At 37.2% G+C, this 20,163-nt stretch overlaps 1 protein-coding gene across 2 annotated transcripts in view; it reads left to right on the top strand.

Annotated features, from left to right (window-relative positions):
* Positions 1-20,163, top strand: part of CRPPA (CDP-L-ribitol pyrophosphorylase A) — a 108,333-nt gene that overhangs the window by 84,967 nt on the left and 3,203 nt on the right. The window lies entirely within an intron of this gene.

Raw genomic sequence — 20,163 nt, forward strand, 5'->3', positions numbered from 1 at the left:
TGTAGTGAGGGGCCCAGAACCCAACACAGGAGGTGTTTGAGGTGTGGCCATACCCTTTGAGGGCACCTCACTACTGGCCTCACCAGTGCCTCACCAGTAGAGGTGCATGGACGCTGCCCTGGTCCTGCTGGCCACCCTCTTGCTGGCACAGGCCAGCCTCAACAATAACCTTGGAACAAGCAGATAATGTTTTTTGTCAGGTGTTTGTTAAACATCTTCTACATAAATGCCATTTAAACTTTGTTGCTGTTGATAGAAAGTTTTGCTGAGACACATGCTCCAACTTAAACAAGCAGGACTGTCTTTGATATGACATATAAGAGTAAACACCTCTATGCAAAATAACATTCTAAACATTATAAGAGAAGGAGGTAATTTCAAGAAGTATGTTAAGAGAGCAGTGAGGATATACATGTGCAGTGATTTCACTGGTGCACTGAGATGTTTTGTATAGCCGAGAACAGCACTGCTTAGAAAGTGCAATAATAAACTACATTGTGCTTTTGTATTGGTGTTTTGCCCCCAGTTTTGCTTCATATGCTGGTAAATGTTGACAGTTATACCTACAGGTGGATGCCTGTTACAGCACTGTCAGGCATGTTTTTCATCTTGGAAGTGATTTCCTGAGATCTGAGCAAGGATTTTAAACTGAGGAGTAGGAAAGAAATGCATAGCCAGTGGAAGCAAGGACAAGTTACCTTGGCAGTGTAGAGGAATGCAGTTTGGATGGGATGCAGTATAAGGATCAGGAAAGCTAAGGTGCAGATTGAGCTGTACTTGACAAGGGATATGAAAATTATTTCCTGAGAAAAGGTTCCAACTTGGAAGTATGGGGAAACACGGTATGGCACAGGAAGAGTCGAGTTTCCTTCCTTTAGCATGTTTGCTTCCAATTTGAAAACTTGACTTCAGGCAACATGGAAGTGCACTGTTGAATACTGGTTGGTAGCAGGGTTTGAGCAGATTGAACTGGAAAATATTTTTTTGTTAACAGCTGTCTTTGCCTAACTGAGTGGGTGTGATAGGTATGGCTTAGGAAGAGACTCAATAAACTCATGCAGTTACAGATAGTGCAGCAGGCATTTTTAGAGCTCCTTTGTTCATTTATTAAAATGAACTTTTAGGTGAACTGGCAGTATCTGTGAGTTACATACATTATGTGTAATTTATCCGTTTCTTCACTGTATACCTTCCACGAATTAAGCAACAGTATCTGGCAGGCATATTTCATTTTTCTGATATGCTCTGTCATTTGTTTAATAAATCTAGGCATTTAGCAAATGCAAATGACATTAATATTAGGTTGACCCTCATTGAAGCTTATGGAACTTCTCAACTTGATTATGCTCAGTTAGATGTTAGGACTCTTAAATGATCATGTTTAATTGGTTTACCTTACCTTGGGGGATAGGTGTAGTAAATATTGCAAACGGAAACTTCTAATGTGCAGAGCTACTCTTTTTACTGACCACAAGGAAGAATGGAAACTTCTTCCATTTTAAAGATTTTTAATTTGTTTTGTCTCCATCCTGATGTTGGGATATTTCAAATTCTGATTAATTCTTACTAGATATAAATATCTAGATCAGTGTTTTCAGTTTCAAAATCTGCTACATACAGTTTACAAAAGTTGTGAAAATAACAAAACACAATATGTAAAAATAAATTCTTTTAAGAATTCTCATTTTTTAATGTAAACTAAACCACTGTATATTTGAACTTAATGCTGTGCATTGTAGAACCTTCTTTGCTACACGAACTATGGAATCAAGATGCCTGGAATCTGAATTTCCTCATTGGCATTATATACAAAGATTGTGAGCAAATAAATTAAATTGAAGACAGACAATCACAGGTCTTTAAGACCTGTTACTTAACCTGTGTACCTTACTTTAAGACCTGTGTTACTTAACCTGTAGAACTTTTACACAGACACTCAGTAAATGGGAAATTGGAAATAAGCTTGCAAGAGAAAGGCAGGCATAAAATACAAGGCTGCTTGAATGAGGAGCTATAGCAACTGCTTTGAAGTACAATTTAAACAAACTCCAACCTCCTCTTAGGTATCACTTATAGGAATTTAATTCTATCAAATTCTATTGTAGTTTTCAGTTAATGACTGACAGCTAATGCAGGCACAGAATTACATATATTTCTATGATGAAGCAACACTTTTTGTAATGTATAGCTTTTATTTTCAGTGACTATTCAAGTAGTAATTTCATAAATTATCACAAAGGTCAAAGTGCAGCATTTATGAAAAATAAGAATCTGTGGGATTTAGTTTGGTGTTTTGCTGCTTATATATGTATCAGGGTATGTTTGCCTCTAGAACAGATTTTTTTTTTAAATGCCCCTCTTCCACACAAGAATTTTTCTCTGCTGGATGAGATTTTCTAACAAATACAAAGTTCTCTATGGAATCTTAAAAAGAGAAAATAATTTCTTTATTATGTATTATTTGATTATTACATCCAGCTATGATATCTAAGTAAATTGTAGGTGTTAGGCTCCTGATCTGAATCATTGTGTACGAAAGGAGAGGTTCATTTATATCTTTGAAGGGGTGTGAGGGGAACAAGCTTCCTGATTTAGTCACCCACTTTATTGCAGGTAATGTTAGAGTATAGTAAGTCAGACAACTTAATATAGAGAGTTTTAGTAGATTTTAGGTTTAGTGATTCTGTGTTTTAGCAGTTTGGCTCTTCTAAGAGCAGAGTATATCAGAGGCATAGTGTCAAACACGTCAACTACTTGACTTGCAGGTATCCTTGGATTTTGAAAGTTGTACTTCTGAACTCATACACCCTTTTTATGTCCAAGATCTCTTGAAAATCATTAAGTCTTTCTGTGAATCTGTTTCTAATTCTGACATATTTTTGGATTCTCTCATCTGATGTATCAGTGAATTTTACTATGTTAAGAGCTGCCTAGTTTTGTAATTCTGACTTTCTTGTGGATTATATCAATCTTGTTGTCCAAATTTAAAGAAATTTTTTTGTAGCTACATCCCTCTTTCATCCCTATAAGCACTGAGAACTGTTTATGTTTTACAGAAGGACATTTTTAAAACACTCTGACCCAGAGTGTTTTTAATCAAGACAGATTTCTCACCTTTTTTACATTGCCTTTGGAATCTGATTCCTGCTTTTACTTTTATTTACGTAATGGAATTCTGTAGTTTGCTCATTTAAGCTTCACAATAGTGTTCCAACTTCTGGTTTTCATTCTTTACTTTTCATGTGATGTCTGAAGCCACAGCTGAAAAGCAGAATTTACCAAAGAGAGAAAACAATAGACAGGTAGCAGAAGTGGTGAACAAAATGTGTTTTGGGTGAACACATTGTTCATGCTGATTTCTACTTCTGGTGGCTGGAATGTAAAGATGTATTTGAATTTTTTTTTTTATAGTAGAAACAGAAGTATGCATTTTACATGTTTTATGAAGAATAATTTAAACTATATCTGAAGTACAAATAATTGTCAATAATGCTTTGTCTTAAACCCAATAAGATTTAGATTATGAACACAGTGGATATATTTGTGACAAATGAGCAATTCATATCAGACATGTTCACACCTTTCCAAGAAAGATGCTGTTCTTGGGATGCCACCAGAACCATGCAATGCACTGGCCAGAAGCCATCCTCAGTTATTGCACCTGAAGTACATGGTGTCTGTTACATGTGATATCCAAAAGTACATATCTACCCACTGTAAGGCTGAGGGAGTTTGTTATTGCCAAGAGCCTCTGCTGGGACTTGGTTTCATCCAATTAAATAAATGAAACCAAGTCTTGATGATCTGTTGATGTTGAATCTTGGATGTGTCTCTCTGCATAAGGTGAGACTGGCAACTTGGGCAGTAGGTAACTCATCTATTCTGGCATTTTGTGATGCTTTTTATGTCTTTGCAGTTCTTTCAAGAGAAGGAACTGATTCCAAAATAAACTTTAGAAGATTCCACAAGTTACAAACCTTAAGTACGGTTGCAAGTGACACAGCAGTCTGAATTACTTGACTTAAATACGAGGATTCATGGACTGTCTTTTTTAATGACTGCATGCAATTAAGCTTCTTGAATTTTGACTGTTTGGTCATGAATGAGCACTATTCTGTATGTCTGCACTTTAGGAAACTATTATTTTCAGATTCTAAGTTATCAAATCAGATCATATTAGTGCATGAACTGTAAACAGTGGGTGCAGGCAGAATCTCACAATCATGCAATACTCCTGCTTTGTAATGGTGCTTATCAGATTTCTCTAGTTCTTTTCATCTGAAGTGTATTTCTCTGCCTAACACTTTTAAGAAATTTAAAAGTAACTGTTAGCAATTGCTTTTATAAACAGCTTCAGTCTTCTTGATAAAATTAAAGTCCTGGAGCTGGTATGCAATGACGTCATTCAAAAATCAGTCTATTTCTTGTTTCCTTATTTTGATGTTTATTTTCCATTTTATATCAGTAATATAATCCAGGCATTTCAGCCCAAAACAGTACTTCTTGGGTGGTACAACTCAATAGGTATTTAGTTCCATGCCTTATAAATCTACTAGAGGCAAATTATAATTGTCTTGAAATACAATGCTTGTCATAACTTATTACAGTTTATGTATTATCTATTGTGTAAATACAGTATTGGTTCCTTTAAGCACATACCAAAGTGAAAGCAGAATATAACATCACAGTGACCAACACAAGGACACAGAGAATTGTCTGGAGTCCATGGCGGCTTTCTCAGAACATTATCAATTAAGCACAATAAAGGATTGCTTCTACTTACTGATTTGGCTTTAGAGAGCCTGTTATTTACTGACTGCAGAATATTAATTTGGTTGCCACATATTTAAATATTAGAAAAGAAAATGTTTCACTTAAAGAGTGGTCAGGCATTGGAATAAGTTGCCCAGGTTTCGAAATGGTGGAGTTACACTCTCTGGAAGTGTTCAAGAGGTGTCTGGATGTGGATATCCATTTGAGGATATGGCCTAGGGGTGATTCTGATGGTGCTGGGCTGATGGTTGGACTTGCTGGTCTTGAAGGTCTCTTCCAACCTTGATGATTCTGTGATTTATTTACTTAATATGATGGTAGTTGCAGAAACAAGGATTCATATACAATGCTTTTAAAATTGATTACTTCCCTAAATGCATCCTAATGAGGTGGAATGAATCTAGAAATGCTTTGGGAAAGATGATTTTTGGCATATTTACAGTTTATAAATAGCTCTGAATTTTTAAATATTTTTTTTCTGACATTTAGGTTGATGTTTAGAGATTTCCTGATTAATCATTTTAAATGTCATTGCAATATTATAATGCCCCTAACTGATATTTACTGCCATTTTGTACAACACCATTTTTTATTTTTAAGTTTCTTTGAACAAATTAATTCCAGTGTATATTCATAAAGTGTTGAGATTGGTCATGAAGAATACACAAAAATTAAAACTGACATTTCAAATTTCCATCCTAGTGTTAGAATCCTATAAAAGTATGTTGAAAAAATTAAAAGGAAGAATAAGTCAGATAATTTACTTTTAATAAGAATATTACTCTTGGCATATATATGAATTGCAACTATAAAAAATTTCAGTAGTGAGTTTGGACTTAATGATTCTCTCTATAAAAGTGAGACCTGTGTCTTGAAAGTGTAGATTATGGAACTCATTGCTTATATTGTCCAGGATATTGGTAAGAGAGCAAATATTTGAAAAAAAAAATCAGGGAAGTGGAAGACAGGAAGTTTTTTCTACTACATATTTCTATAGTATTGTCTATAATATTGTCTAGTTTATATACTGTAAAAACGTGTGCTTCACCATCAGTGTTATAAGAAGAGTAAATCACTGAGGCATGGACACAAGAATATTTTTTTAAGAGAAGATTAGCCTAACAAGTTCAGGAAATCCTTTCTGCTAGTGTCTCATCTGGTTATAGGAAAGGGTATACAGAAACCAGTGGGAAATAATCAAAATGCTATAACTTAGAAAGGATTTTTAAGTCCCATCTTTGGACTGGAACAAGTCCACAAACAACCTCAAGCAAAAGACAGCCTGTGTTTTCCTAATGAACCTTGAAGGGAACATGTTGCTGTTCGATTTGTTTGACTGGGAGAATGGAATCTCATTTTGAGAATATAAAAGGTGTTAAGCAGCAAAAGTTAAAATTCTTACCAGGTAAGCTTCAAGTAAGTAATGGAAAGATAATCTCAGCAGTTATTGTAGAGGGGACATTGTGACTGAGGACAAGTTGGAGTGTCAAGAGAAGAGGCTGTGGCACGTCTGTACTGCTGCAGATATAATTTTGCTGACTGAATAGGCAGCAGATTTATGGAGGCAGAGCACGCAGGGTAAAAGCTGAGGCCAAGAGTGGGCACAAGGGAATACAGTTTGTTGAAGACAAAAGAGATATTGAATCAAGAGAGGATTTAGTGGAAATGGAGTCAAAGATTACTTCTTTTGTCTGGAGGAAACTTTTAAAGGATGTCCATGAAAAGCCAAACCACACATTTATCTAATCGATACAGGCTGAGGAGATGAACAATGTGAAATCAGTGCCTGTGTAAAAGGATACATGCACTTCTAAATACAGCTGTGAACTGAAGCTGGAAGGAAAAAAAATAAAAGTGAGAAAGAGTAAGTAAGAGAAAAAGTAAGAGGATGAACAATGTGAAATCAGTGCCTGTGTAAAAGGATACATGCACTTCTAAATGCAGCTGTGAACTGAAGCGGGAAGGAAAAAAATAAAAGTGAGTCAAAGTAAGAAAAAAAGTAAAAGTTGTGCTTTCTAGTTGGAACTAACACCTAAATTATTTGAACAGCAGAACTGGTTTTTAATTCTGGATAAGGCTTAAACAGAGCTACATTCCTTTCCTTTTTTATCAAACAAATCTATGACATAATAACTCTGCAGGCTCTCATAACTGAGCTCACATGGTGAGTGCTGGGATTCATATCTCTGCCATCCAGTGTTCTCACTTGAGTAACTGACCTTTTCATGAGTATTATTTCCTTGGTAACTGTGGATACCAGGACCAGAACTCCACAAAATTAAGCCACTACATTTCCCTTAAACATAAATGTTGTAATTGTTATAAAGTTTCAAAATAGAGTATTGACATTTTAAAATTCTTGAGCAGTATTATATCCAGGATCTCTAATGATTAGATGCTATCAAGATTTTTGCTATGAGAGTGGAGGCTACTTAGTGTTCTGTTTGCTTTCATTTTTGACTGCTATATTCAGAGAATAATACAACAATTTTGTTCAACCATCTAAATTATTCTTCAGTTTGTTTTAAATAGTGTTCAAAATTAGCATATTTTAAAATACTTTAGACATTTTGTGAGCGAATTATACAAGTCTCATGATTATCATATTTCTCTGGCAACAGTAACTTAGATGAATATTCAATTTTTATAGGGAAAGGTGAAAATCAAAACCATTTCACATGCAGGCAGTCTACAAGAGGGTCTACAATATCACCTCTTCTACCTTATTATTTTGGAAAAATGGCAGTCCATTTTCTTATGAAAAATACTAATGCCATCCATCACCATGAAAATAACACTGGTCACTTGTTCAGCCCATGGATTTCGGTTAGCTTTGGATGACCCACATTTTAAAGTGAGGACTGAGTGAGATGAGAAACTCTTACATGTCATGTTTAATCATGACCTTGGAGACTTCTGTAGATAGTTTCTTACATGCCTAATACAGAAGGTACTACAGGGAAACAAACTTGCCTGTGCAGCCAGTCACAGACATATTTTAAGTTGCAAGTAGGCACAAGATGGTTTTAGGATTTTTGAAAGGAAACTTTGGTAACAGTTTAATTGGAAGTGTCAAAGGTCTCTTAGTCTCTTCTGTTATGCAACTCAAGATACAACATACCTGAAGAACAGGCTTAACACTGAATGCTAATTTCATGAAAAAAGATGTGTTCATAGCTAATAAAATACTTAATATGCCTTATTTTTAATAAAATATCTTAATTATAGGGTAAAATGAATCCATCTTCTAAAAGAGGACTCATTCCATTTTTATTCTTTTTTTTTATTCTATTTCTTTCTGTTTCTTTTTAAAACTTTAAAATAGCTTTCTTCTAAAAGCACTTTTTTTTGTTATTTTACAAATTTTTTTCACTTGGATATATTTTCATTTTGAGTGCTTTTGTTTGTATATAGACAGTGTTATGTGATTTGGGCTGATACTTGTTGGCAAAAAGAGAGAGAAGTCTGTCTTGGCAAACTCTGATTTTTATGCAAAAGAACATCTGTGAGCTCTATCTTTGTGGTGTAGCTGGACCCTCATAGCCTAAGAGAAAGCTAGAATCAAAAAGTAAGCACATCTGTCCCCTTACAGCTATAAGGATTATACATTTTGAGTTGGAGGATAAGGATTTACTGGTGAGCCCTGAGGAATGCTACTAGCTGCTTTATCTGTTTGCCGTGGTTTTGCTGCAAGGCAACTTATGTGCTCTTTTTTGCCTTCCTATCACTGGGCTTCACTCAAGCAGTTTTTTTTGGAAACTGGCTATTTACCCTCCAGCTATACCATGGTTTAATCAGTAGCTAGTGGCAGGAGAGAGTCCTCCATCTGATTAACCAATGGAGGTATGATCAAGTGGGGGTGAGACTCAGAACAGCCATCACAGCAGAAGCATTAAGGTCAGAGAAGGTCTCCAAGATCATTGAGTCCAACCTTTGATAGAATACCACAGTGCCCACTAAATTATATTGCAAAGAGCCATGTCTACTAATTTTTTGTATACTTCCAAGGATGGTGATTCTTCCACTTCCCTGGATAGCCTGTTCCAGTGCTTAACTATTGTTAATTTTTTTTTTCCCTAATTTCCAACCTGAACCTCCCCTGATGCAACTTGAGGCTATTTCCTCTTTGTCCTGTTACTGGGTGCCTGGGAGAAGAGTCTGACCCAACTTGGCTACATCCTCCTCTCAGGGAACTGTAGAGATTAAATGACTTTACTTCCATCTACACTTCCATGGGAAGAGACAGTGTTGGGTGTTTCCCATTCCTCTTGGCTACCCAGTGAAAACAGAGCACTCTACCACAGTGGTTTCCTAGTGTGTTTTTATAGTTTCCTGCCCCGTCTGTTGGATTAGGTGCAGACTGTTCACTGCTGCTTTCTGAACCAGATTTTAAGACTCATCCTTCCTCTGGGATTAATCATTCAAAATTCATATGCTCCCACCATTGCTTAGCTGAAAACTTTAAGTAAAGGACAGGTGCTCTATTTGCACTGACTTTAGACTATGGGCTAAGGATGACAAGGAAATAAAGAAGAGAGAAACTGAGAGTTCGGATCAACATTTTCAGCAGTTATTATTTCCTTGTGCCTTCTGAGGAGGGATTCATTCAGTTAATGTCCTAGAGTGCTGATCAGATAAACTGTCCAGTCTTAAGTGAGTAGGTAAACACTGTGTAGGTAAAATACCTCAAGGAAAACACAGATTGCAAATGCACTTTCTCCATTTACAGCAGTTTTGAGTGTATTTGAGCATACCTGTACTTAGAGGTACTTTGCTCATGGAATTATTCATGCTTGCAAGAAATTTAAGTTCCTTTTCTGCTTATTACATGCACTGTGTTAAGACTGCTTTGGAGCTGGAACAAGTTTGTGTTTTGTGCAAAAGAATGTTGAGAACAATCAGAATTACTGCAAAATTGATGTGTTAAAACCTAATATTGGTGTGAGAGACAAAGGGAATAAATCTTATTACTAAATTCTGTTGTAACTTGTTTTACCCCTGCTGACTCCTCTCCTCTTACTCTCCAAGGAGAGATGTCACCTCATGTCTTTGTAACCTTTTGTCTCATTTCTGCATGCTTTTTCATCAGCCTGTGTTGGTTTTTTCATTGTTGTTGGGGTTTTTTTGTTTGAGTTTTTTTCATTTAGTTTGCTTTCTTTTGTTAAATGTAAACTAGTTTGGCCTTACATGAAAGTCTTGAATTGCAAGGAAATTCTATTTTTGCATTCCAGTAGGGTGTAGAGCTTCAGTTATAGAGAGGAAAAGACAGAGATGGACATAAACTATGCCTTAACATCACAGACATGCAGTCAGAGAAATAGGACCTGAGCAATAAGATGAAAGCTGTCAGATGGACATTCAGGTGTGATTCAAAGATGGGTTTAAATATTTCAGTGTGTAACTTATACACAAAGTTTTTATGATTCATTCTGCAATCTGTCCCTCCTCACAGAATTATGAGATGATGCAACTTGAGAGCCACTTTGTATGCAACTAGCTAGATTCAATTAAGAGTATCAAATTAGGGAAGTCTGTGATATCAAATGATTAACAATGAGCTTCTGAACAACCACTCCCTCTCACTGTGTCTTGCTGCCCAAAACACTGACATTTGAGTCACTTTAAACCCGATTTTGAAATTTTGAGAGAACAGTTTAAAACTAATTGCATATTAGATCTCCTGAAGTAAAGTAGAGTCTAAAGTTGAAGTTCAGTCCCTGCAACTGCAAAGTAACCAGGCTTGTAATACTGTCATTACTTTGGTTTGTATTTCTGTAACCAAGATTGGAATGTGGCTCTTACCCCACTGAACTGATTTTATCGTCCTAAAAGTTTGGAAGCCACAAGGCTGGATGTGAACAATAGCCCAGCACATGTCTACGCATACTTTGTCCCTCAGTATCTCTTGGGTTTTGTTTACTTCTTTCCCCAAAGAAGAACTTTTGTTGTTGTTCTTTAGAAGGCCATATGGTTTTTCCTCTGAGCCATCTCAAATAAAATATCTGTAATCAAAAGGAATGTTTCCAATCAATTAGTTACTGCAGCCATGTTCTTGTATTTCAGATTATTCACAGTGTGTAGGAGTTGTATAATAAAGATTTTAATGACTGAATGGACACATGCCTCTTCTTATTTTGGAGATCTGGATGTCTATTATGCTTAATATTACATATAAAGTTAGCACTTACAGAAGGGAAGAAAAATGTGCTTTAAACTGGAAGAAAGGAAAAAAAATGCTCACATTTCCTCTGCACTGATTTTTAGCATCCCCCCAGGAGAGTCAATGCATCACTCATTCTTTCCAAAAACCTTACAATTTTGTTAGTCGCTAATTAAAAGTTGTCCAGTCTTTTTATATAACTCTGCTAGTTATAATCACAAATTGTATGTCACAAAGTATATGAAACTGTTGCAGCACATTTGTATGCCAAGTTCTGTAATCTGTGATAGCAAAAACATTTAATGTCTTATACAACGTTATCAACTTAGATGTTTGTGAACTACTGTGTTCATTTTTTTCTTGAAAAGTCAAAACCAATCTATGTTGTCAATGCAATATGGTATAGAAAGGAAAAACCTCTAATAGTGAAATATACTGTGTTGAATATAACCTAAATATGTACTTTGTGGTTGTGCTATAAATTTATTGAACAAGTGCTGTATTGTTTCCTCTGTTCCCATTAGGTAGGTTTTGGAATTTTTTTGTAATTTATTTTTTTTTTCTTTTGTAATACAGTTCCACTGATGACCCCAGATCCCACTGGGTAGAAATGACCTTTGTGCTTCTTTGAAGATTTAAAAAAAATTATTGATTTCACCTGCAGTATATGACACAGTTTACCTGTCAGACAGAGCCTCTGACATGGATATAATCTCACCTGATCTTTAGCAGTGGGGGGTTTTTTTAATATTTTCAGGGTTGAGATAGTTGTCTATTAAAACTATGATTTTTCCTTTTCTTCCTTTTCCCCCTTCTGACTTGCTCCCTACCACTTCTCTCTGTCTTTTCTACAATCTCATTTTTGCCTTCCTTCTCATTGCCAGCTAGGGCTAAAACAAGTCATCAAGTGAAACAGAGCTTGAAAGTGCTGCATTTCTCTGTTTGTAACAGGAGAAAACCAGCTAAACTGTGCTGAACTGCTTTTACTCTGCTACTGGCCTCACATGTCAAATGCAGTCATACGGATCCGTAGCTGCTCCGTCTTTGCTTGGTGCCTGGAGAAGTGCAGTGGTCTGTAAATGATTTGTGTGATCAGAGTGTTATGTTTTGCAGGAGACCAGCACCTGTTAACTCATTTTTTCTGTGGTGGGCCAGCTCTGTATTCCTGGCTAACTGCAAAATGTACTGCTGCAGCCCATTGAAGTATTGATAGACTCTCACAGTGGATGAAACAGCAGAGAACCCATGACACAAACACTCTGAGGGGAATGCTGCTAAAACTTCTTCACAGGGGAAAGTGCAGGAGCAGGCACTGATCTCTTCTGCCTGGTGACCAGTGACAGCACCCATGGAAATGGCATGAAGCTGTGTCAGAGGAGGTTTAGGTTGGATAGCAGGAAAAGATTCAGAGGACAGAGGTTGGGAAATTGGAACAGGCTCCTCATTGAAGTGGTCACAGCACTGAGCGTGGCAGAGTTCAAGAAGTGTTTCGAAAATGTTCTCAGGCCCATGGAGTAATTTTTAGGGCTGCAGGCCCTGGAATTGGGACTTCAGTGATCCTTGTGGGTCCCTTTCAGCTGAGGATATTCCATGATTCTGTATGCTGCTGCTGTGGGGAAGCTTAAATCCCACTTCCACTCGAATTTGTTAGTGCTATGAGATTGATCCACAGCTTTCTGAAAACAGAGGAATGACTTGCTACAGCTTCAGTCAATTTCAGACAAATCTTAGGTTTTCAGCAGGTCGCAGAGTGCAGGTTTGTCAGAGCAGAAAGCAAAGTTCCTGTGCCTCTGGAGCATTTCAGCTTTCCTGTACTGATGACAAGAACAATTTATTTTTTTTTTTCTGCTTAAAAACCTTGGTGGCGTGTTTTGCAAGGTTACCAGAGTGGCACCTCACAGAGCCTGTAGGTAACACAGTAACACATATTAACATAAATACATTTCATACCATAGAATTACTGGGTAACATACTGTATTAAGAGACCCCCTTTAAGAAACCTCAAACACATAATATAGTTTTGCAGACAACCACATCTGTTAAATGGCCTATTTCTGCCAGTACTTTTGTACCAGTCCCATACAGGTGGCAGAACTGGCTGCTAGCTCAAGAATTAGGTAGTTTTTGGAGCAACTTAGAGGGCAAGATGATTCACAGGCATTGTGCTGTCACTGCTGGCACACTCACTCTTGTAAAGAGCTTCGATCAGATAATGGCTAAATGCCGAATGAAAGCTCTTGCCTAAGCTGCAGTGATTGAATGTACTGAAAGTGTTCTTCATAACAAGCTCTTCACAGAATTATTTTGGTCCAGGAACTTTTATTGATCATTTGGCATGATCACGCAAACAGTGTTTTTTACAGGGGGGGAAAAAGATTTGGAGAATGAAGGAGGGAACTGACCCCTGGTCACCTACATGCTGTAGAACATGTTTTAAACCTGCTGATCTAGGGTGAATCTGTCTACTCTTATCATACTAGGGAAAGGAATCCTATTTGAGTTTTTGTTTGTTTGTTTATTTGTTTGTGCTGTTTTGTTGGACTTTTTTTAAAAAAGAGAGTAATGTTTACCTTCAGGTTTAAATCTGTGAATCTTACATGAAAAGATAAAAGCACCAGAGACTTAATTCTCACAGACTTCAGAAGATGTAAATATTTGTTTGTTCTCAGTAGATTCACACGATCATTTTAAATTTTGATGTCTATCCATTTTCTTTGTATAAACTATAAGAAGCATGGCTGATCAAAAGTGTATGAGAGAGTTTCATGTATTTATGCACAATTTGGCTTGATTATCATGAATGTATGCCCACTGAACTGCAGGGAATTAACTCAGATCTATCAGGCTTCACTAATTAAGTGGTCTGCTAAAACTACATAAGCACAGTGACAGCTTGGTTCTTCCAGTGCCACTCACTTTTTTCAGTCCTCATTGCATCCTCAGTATCTAGATTTCAAAATTATTTCTATTTTGAGGTGTATCCACTAATGAAAAATTGATTGCATTTTCTTAGTTCAGCAAGGAAGGCTGTGTATACAGACGTTCAATTATGAACGTGCTCAAGTAATTTTGAACCCAGCTACCTAGCTGAACTCAAGTGCTACCTTAATTACTTATGTATTACTTGAAAGAAAACCTAAAAAATATTCAGAGAAATACTTTCCTTATCTTTTAGAACGATCTGCATAGCTATCTTCTTATTGAGATAAATTGTTGCATTGATATCATGTGTAAGATGACACTTATCAATAGATCCTTTGGCACATGGATTAAAAATGTGATGTGGAAGCATTTTAAGAAGAAAGGAGACCTCAGATTAATTTGTACTGTTACAGAAATGGAGGTTGCTTTAATGTGTAGATGCATGCCAGTACATATCTTCAGGGGGAAAAAAATGCCTCTTTGTGAATCTATGGATGAATTCCTCATGGTGTGATTAAACAACAAACCATGTTAGATCATTGATTTCTGGTAGTGGAAGAACCTCAGTCCTTCTTCAGAACAACTGTTTCAATTGAAAATATTAATTGAAGAAAAAACTTTCAAGTGTTGAGGTTTTGGAGGATAGATTCTCCACTTAGTTTCTCTTAGAGCAAATGAAACACTCAGTATGTGATGTCAGGTGAGTTTTGGAGGGATCTGGTATAGCCTTAGTATAAATTGCAGCATTCTGTGGAGTTTTAAAGTAGCAGCAGCTCCTCTGCCACCATAGTCCTTTGTAAGATGCTTGCCAGAACAGTATAAATTGCAGCATTCTGTGGAGTTTTAAAGTAGCAGCAGCTCCTCCTTCATTCTCCAAATCTTTTTCGCCCCCTGTAAAAAACACCATAGTCCTTTCTAAGATGCTTGCCAGAACTGAGACTGTTTCAGCACTTTTCTCTTCTGCCCGTGTCTCCTGGTGTACCTGGTGTGCACCCATATCCATGCTGTGAAAAAGAGCAGTGTGCACGAGTTCCTTCTGTTGGCTCCAGCCTTTTTCCCTAAGGTAGCAAGAATGTGCATTGCAGCACAGTTATTGATTTGTAGTGTGTTCATCCCTCTCTCCCTCTCTGTTTTAGTGGGAAAGGTGTCTACAGAACAGTTAGGTTTTATTTTTTTAATGACTGTGCTTATGTGGTAGCAACATGCAATTTGTGCCTCAGTCTGGGGGGCACTATTGGATTGTGGCTCTGTGTATTCTTGATGCATCTGGTAGGGACAGAAAGGCTCAAATGTCACTTCCCAGTGGTATGTAGGCTGTATCCATACTGGTAAGTAAAACAGGCCAGGGATGGTTCTCTTGTCCTAGGGCTAAAAGGCACAGCATGCCTCATCTCCATATGGCTACATTCTTGCTTCCCAAAAGAGGGTGGCCTCATTCAGCCTGTCCCTTGGGAGCATTCCTTGGCCTGTGCTGTCCCCTGAACCGTGCCCAGCCATTGTCTGGAAACATGCTAGCTGTCAGGAGCCAAAACTGTGCCAGGGAGCAGGCTTACAATGGAACAGCAAGGGCAGGAGCATGCCGGCATGCCAGCACATGCTCCAGCCCTCTTTTTGTTCCTGGTACAAACATAACCATGTTAATACTGATATTGCCTAAGTTTAGTAGTGTCTTTAAATCCTGTTTTCAGGCTTTCTGTCAGCCATATAACCAGGACTATACAATTCTATTAATTTAAAAAAAAAATTCATTTAATGGAATGTGAAATAATATTAGAGCAAGACAGAGTGCAAATAATGGAACACAGCAGTTTTATTCTTTCGGCGGTACAAGACAGAGGTGATACCTGCAGAGGCTTTCTTTTTTTGAGCTGAAAAGGGTAGTCAAGGGTAGATTTTTCAAACTATTCTTAAACTGAACTAACTAGAACACATGTAAATTGAAATGCCTATATGTGAAGTATCAGTTGGGGGAAAAAAAAGTAAATCCTAAACAGATTGAAGCAAGGAAATGAATTGTAAGGGAAATGTCAGTAAGTATTCAGATATCCTCACAGTTTCTTAAATAAGTGCAGATTTCTGAAATATCAGATTACATATTCCAAACACAACTTTAACTCTGTCCCTGTAGCCATTCCCAGTCTTAATCTGCAGACCAGAGAACCCCTACAGTCAGAAATTCTACATCAAATAAATTCTGAGTATGAGTTACAGCCATCACACAATATGGTTACATTGGAATATTTTTACTATTTAACAACAGACAAAGTAGATATTTTATTTTGGAATCAAAGTGCTGTTATGTGGATTTATGGTTTATAACATTGGCAGTGTTTCTGAATACTTTCTTTTCCAAAGTACATAAATATAAAGTGGTAAAAGTTTTGGGTTTAGCTTATAAATGTAGTTAATAAATTTCTATTTATTAACGGCCAAGAAATGTTTGGGGGAGGTTGGTTTTTCTTTTTACAGGAGAATCATTTAAATTAACTGGATGAAATGAATAGACAGTGAATGTCACAATGGTTTGGGGGGAGTTCGTGGCACACCAGTTGATCACGTGGAACTGCAGTTATTAATCCATTAAAGTCATTACTGCCTCCAAGTCTTCTTCAAAGGTTACAGTCTTTTTAAAGTATTTCTTTAATGAGGGACAGAACTATTCCTGCTTGCTCAGTCCAGTGTGTGCAGGGCTGTGCACTCACTGCCTGGCGTGCCAAAGGGTGTTCTGTGCCTGGGACTTGCTGAGCAGTGGGTGGGCAGGAATGAGCGAGAGCTCTTGGGGCTGCAGCAGGATTTGTATTGATCCTCCTGCTCTGACATCCTGGGTTTTATCGTGATTACAATACAGACAAACATGTCAGGCAATTAAACATGTGAGGACGTGGTTCTGCTTGATTATTTGACTTCCTGCAACTAATAATGAGACTTTTGAAAGATTTAGTGTTATGCCATTGAATATAAAAGAGGTTTGGAGGCCTGTAGGTGCAGTGGAGTTAGGTGTGGTAGATTAAGTTTGTCCTGGCATCCTTATTGAAGCTTCCCTGTAGGCACTATCAGCTGTAATCAGCATTGTTGCCAGAAATAACATTGTAGTGTCAAAACCATGAGTGTTTTAAGGGTATAATCAGGGGACTTGAAATGTTCACTTGTTGGTTTAGCTTTAAATTAATAAAGACCCAGAGGATTTTTTTTCCTTTCCTGGGTTGTTGTTGAATCCTGTCATTTTATTTCTTTTTAATTTTCTTTAGAAAATCTTCTGGTGTTCAAATTACGTTGGAAAGAACTGCTTACAGGCAGAGTGATGGCCTAAAATAAAATAAAGTCCTAGCAGGATTTTGAAATGAGAAAGAATACCTAAAATATAGTTTAGCTGTTTCATTAGTCATTGAACAATGTGTTGCCTTTCAGTAGCTAAAATTTTTGCTAAAAAAACTTTTCCTGCTTGTTTGTTTGTCTGGAGTGGATGGTTGTGATAACAACTAGAAATTATCAACAAAAGTTTTAAGTTATGCCCAGACAGTGACCACCAGATACTACAATAATGATTCTTATTATGAGAGTGAGTCTTGATTCTCAGAAGAATAGACAAATTGAAATTCTTGGAGGAGTCCAGTTCATCATGTTACTTACTACCTCCTTCTAGTGAGACTGTGGCTGTGACAGTAAAGCAAGTTAAAGTCAGCACATACTTGATTGCTATGGCACTGATTTCTCCTGCACACAGAGGCTGGCTCCTGGGCCCAGGTGCTGGACATTCTTCAGTGAATGGGTGACCCTGAGATCAGAATGGGATAATGTTACTGGGAAGGACCATTAGCACAAATCTAAAATTAATAATTCCTATGATAAATACTTTAAAGGATTACCTAATTGAAATCCTCAGTATATACTTCATGAGGTAGTTAAACCATCAACTGGAACTGTATTTAGAGTAAGAATATATTTTCTATTACATTTGTTATCCTAAATGAGATGATATATATTCTCTTAAAGAAAAACACTTCTGGTTATTTCCAAAAACAGACGTAGAGTGACCTATCCTACACAGGGGCAAATAGGTTTCCTGAAGAGTTATAATGATAGTATTAATAATTGGATTATTAGAAGTGAAGTAACTGTAAAGCTTGCAGTTCTAATTTGTGCTGCTCACTTACTACATTTCTGGTTTTGAACAAATTTCAATTCAGCAGTCAATTTCAGTGGTTTTTAGACCACTTCTGCATGCAGGTTTCTGTACACATTACTCTGCCACATTGCCTGCCTTCCAAATATTACTCATAATTTTTTGCATGTTTTTCCTTCAGAACATGGAAATTAGCACTAAAGCCTTAGATTTAGCTTTAGAAAAGGCTTTTTTCAGTCTAAAGGAATCTTATGGTGTCACTTTCAATCTCTCCTGTGAAAGTTAAATTTCTTTCTCTTGTTTCCTTTTATGTTCAGAAACTTGAATAATTTATTACTGCAAAGGAATGTGTACTGAATCCAGTAACCAACAGAGGATGTGGAAAGATTTATTGGGAGAAACATTAAGAGCATTCTGGGCCAGGTGTATTTTATTTCTTTTTGTGAAATGGAAAAAAAATTCTATACACCTCCAGCCAACTTCAGATATGGCTGGAAGCCCAATTGGAAGACAGTGCCTGTAATTGTGAAGTGCTTCTTGAGATAAACTGAACAAAAAGTGATGAAGGGCACAAGGAGATTTGGCATTGCTGAATAGCAGGAACTGCGTTGCTGGATTTTGAAAGCAGCTGCGGCATTTGCCATCTGAGTGGGTGTGCACATGACTTCCGCTCTCCTTGTGCTTCATCCAGCTCTTTATACCCACGGGGAATGGGGGAGTGAGCGCCCTGCTGAACCAGAGCATGAAGTCTGAGTTTGCCTTTGCACCCTTGGCCCATGACAAAAGGTTCTGAAGGAGCAGGACTGCATCAGACTTCTACACTCCTTGTTTAACTGAAAAGGTGTCACTCAAGCAAGGCACACTTCATGAACATTTTTATTCTACCAGTTTTTAGACCTCTAAAAATAAATTTATTGCATATTGGAATATACAACATGAATTTGTGAGGAGTGTAATCTTTTGCAAGGTTACAAATTGTAATTTACTTATTTGATATTTAGGATAAAATTCTAGGCAAATACAAAAATCATTTTTTCAGGAATGATAAAAAAATCAGTTATAAACTAGCTATTTCTAATTCAATCCAGTTATCTCACTGGCATATTTAATTTCATTTACATAAGTAAAAAAGTTAATAAGAGCATTATCACAGAATCATAGAAAAGTTTGGTTTGGAAGGGTCCTTGAAAGCTTAATTGCCTATTCAAACCTCCATGCAGCAAGCAGGGACATTTTCAACTAGATCAGGTGGCTCAGAGCTCTGACCAACCTGGCCTTGAATGTCTCGAGGGATGGGGCATCCACCACCTCTCTAAAAACTGTTCTGTTGTTTTACCTGCCCATTATAAAAACTTTCTTCTCTATATCTAGTCTGAATTGACTCTATTTTAGTTTAAACCATGTCCCTTGTCCTGTAAAAGGTCTCACCCCATCTTTCTTGTAGGCTCTCTTCAAGTGCTGAAAGGTGCAATAAGGTCACCCCAGGGCCTTCCCTTCTTCAAGCAGAACATCCCCAACCCTTTTAGCTCTTCTTCATAGGAGAGGTTCTCCAGGTTCTCCAGCCCTCTCATCATTTTTTGTATCTCTCCTTCTGGACCTATCTCCACACTGAGAATGTTCCAGGGACACCTTTTCCCTTTCAGTTTTTTCTTCAACTGCAACTTCTTAGTTTCCAGTTCCCCTCTGTGCTAGCTGAATAGACAGGTCCCTTCAGCAGTTACCTTATTTATTAAAAAGCAAGTTTTGATATTGTGTTTTTGTAAAAGTTGTGGAAACGGTTTGTTCTTTGGCAATTAGTTCAAATTTCTTAAGTGTTCTCTACAAATTCTTCCTTTGTGCAGCATCTTAGAAAAAGAGGTGAAAAGATGTGGAATTCAACTGCTCCATTGTCCTACCCCAGGCAGGAAGCTCTATCTGTGTCATATTTTGCATGACTGTGAGTCTTATGTTATAGGACCCTCATGATGAGTTTCCTTGATCTGTCCAATAATCTCTTCCAAGGACCTATACCTGTTGCTTCCATCATGGAATGGATGGATGGATAAAACCTATTGTTTTATCCATAATGACTATGGAGAACAGCTCTTGATTTCTCTTTGTAGATTCCCCCTACCCTAGAGTTTTGTAGACCTTTCTTTTTCTCTGTTGCTTCACAGAAATGGTTCTCTCCTATTTCTTGCTCCAG

The sequence above is a fragment of the Passer montanus genome, unplaced genomic scaffold, assembly GCF_014805655.1.
Source record: "Passer montanus isolate IOZ18808 unplaced genomic scaffold, ASM1480565v1 scaffold10, whole genome shotgun sequence".
Classification (NCBI taxonomy): Eukaryota; Metazoa; Chordata; class Aves; order Passeriformes; family Passeridae; genus Passer; species Passer montanus.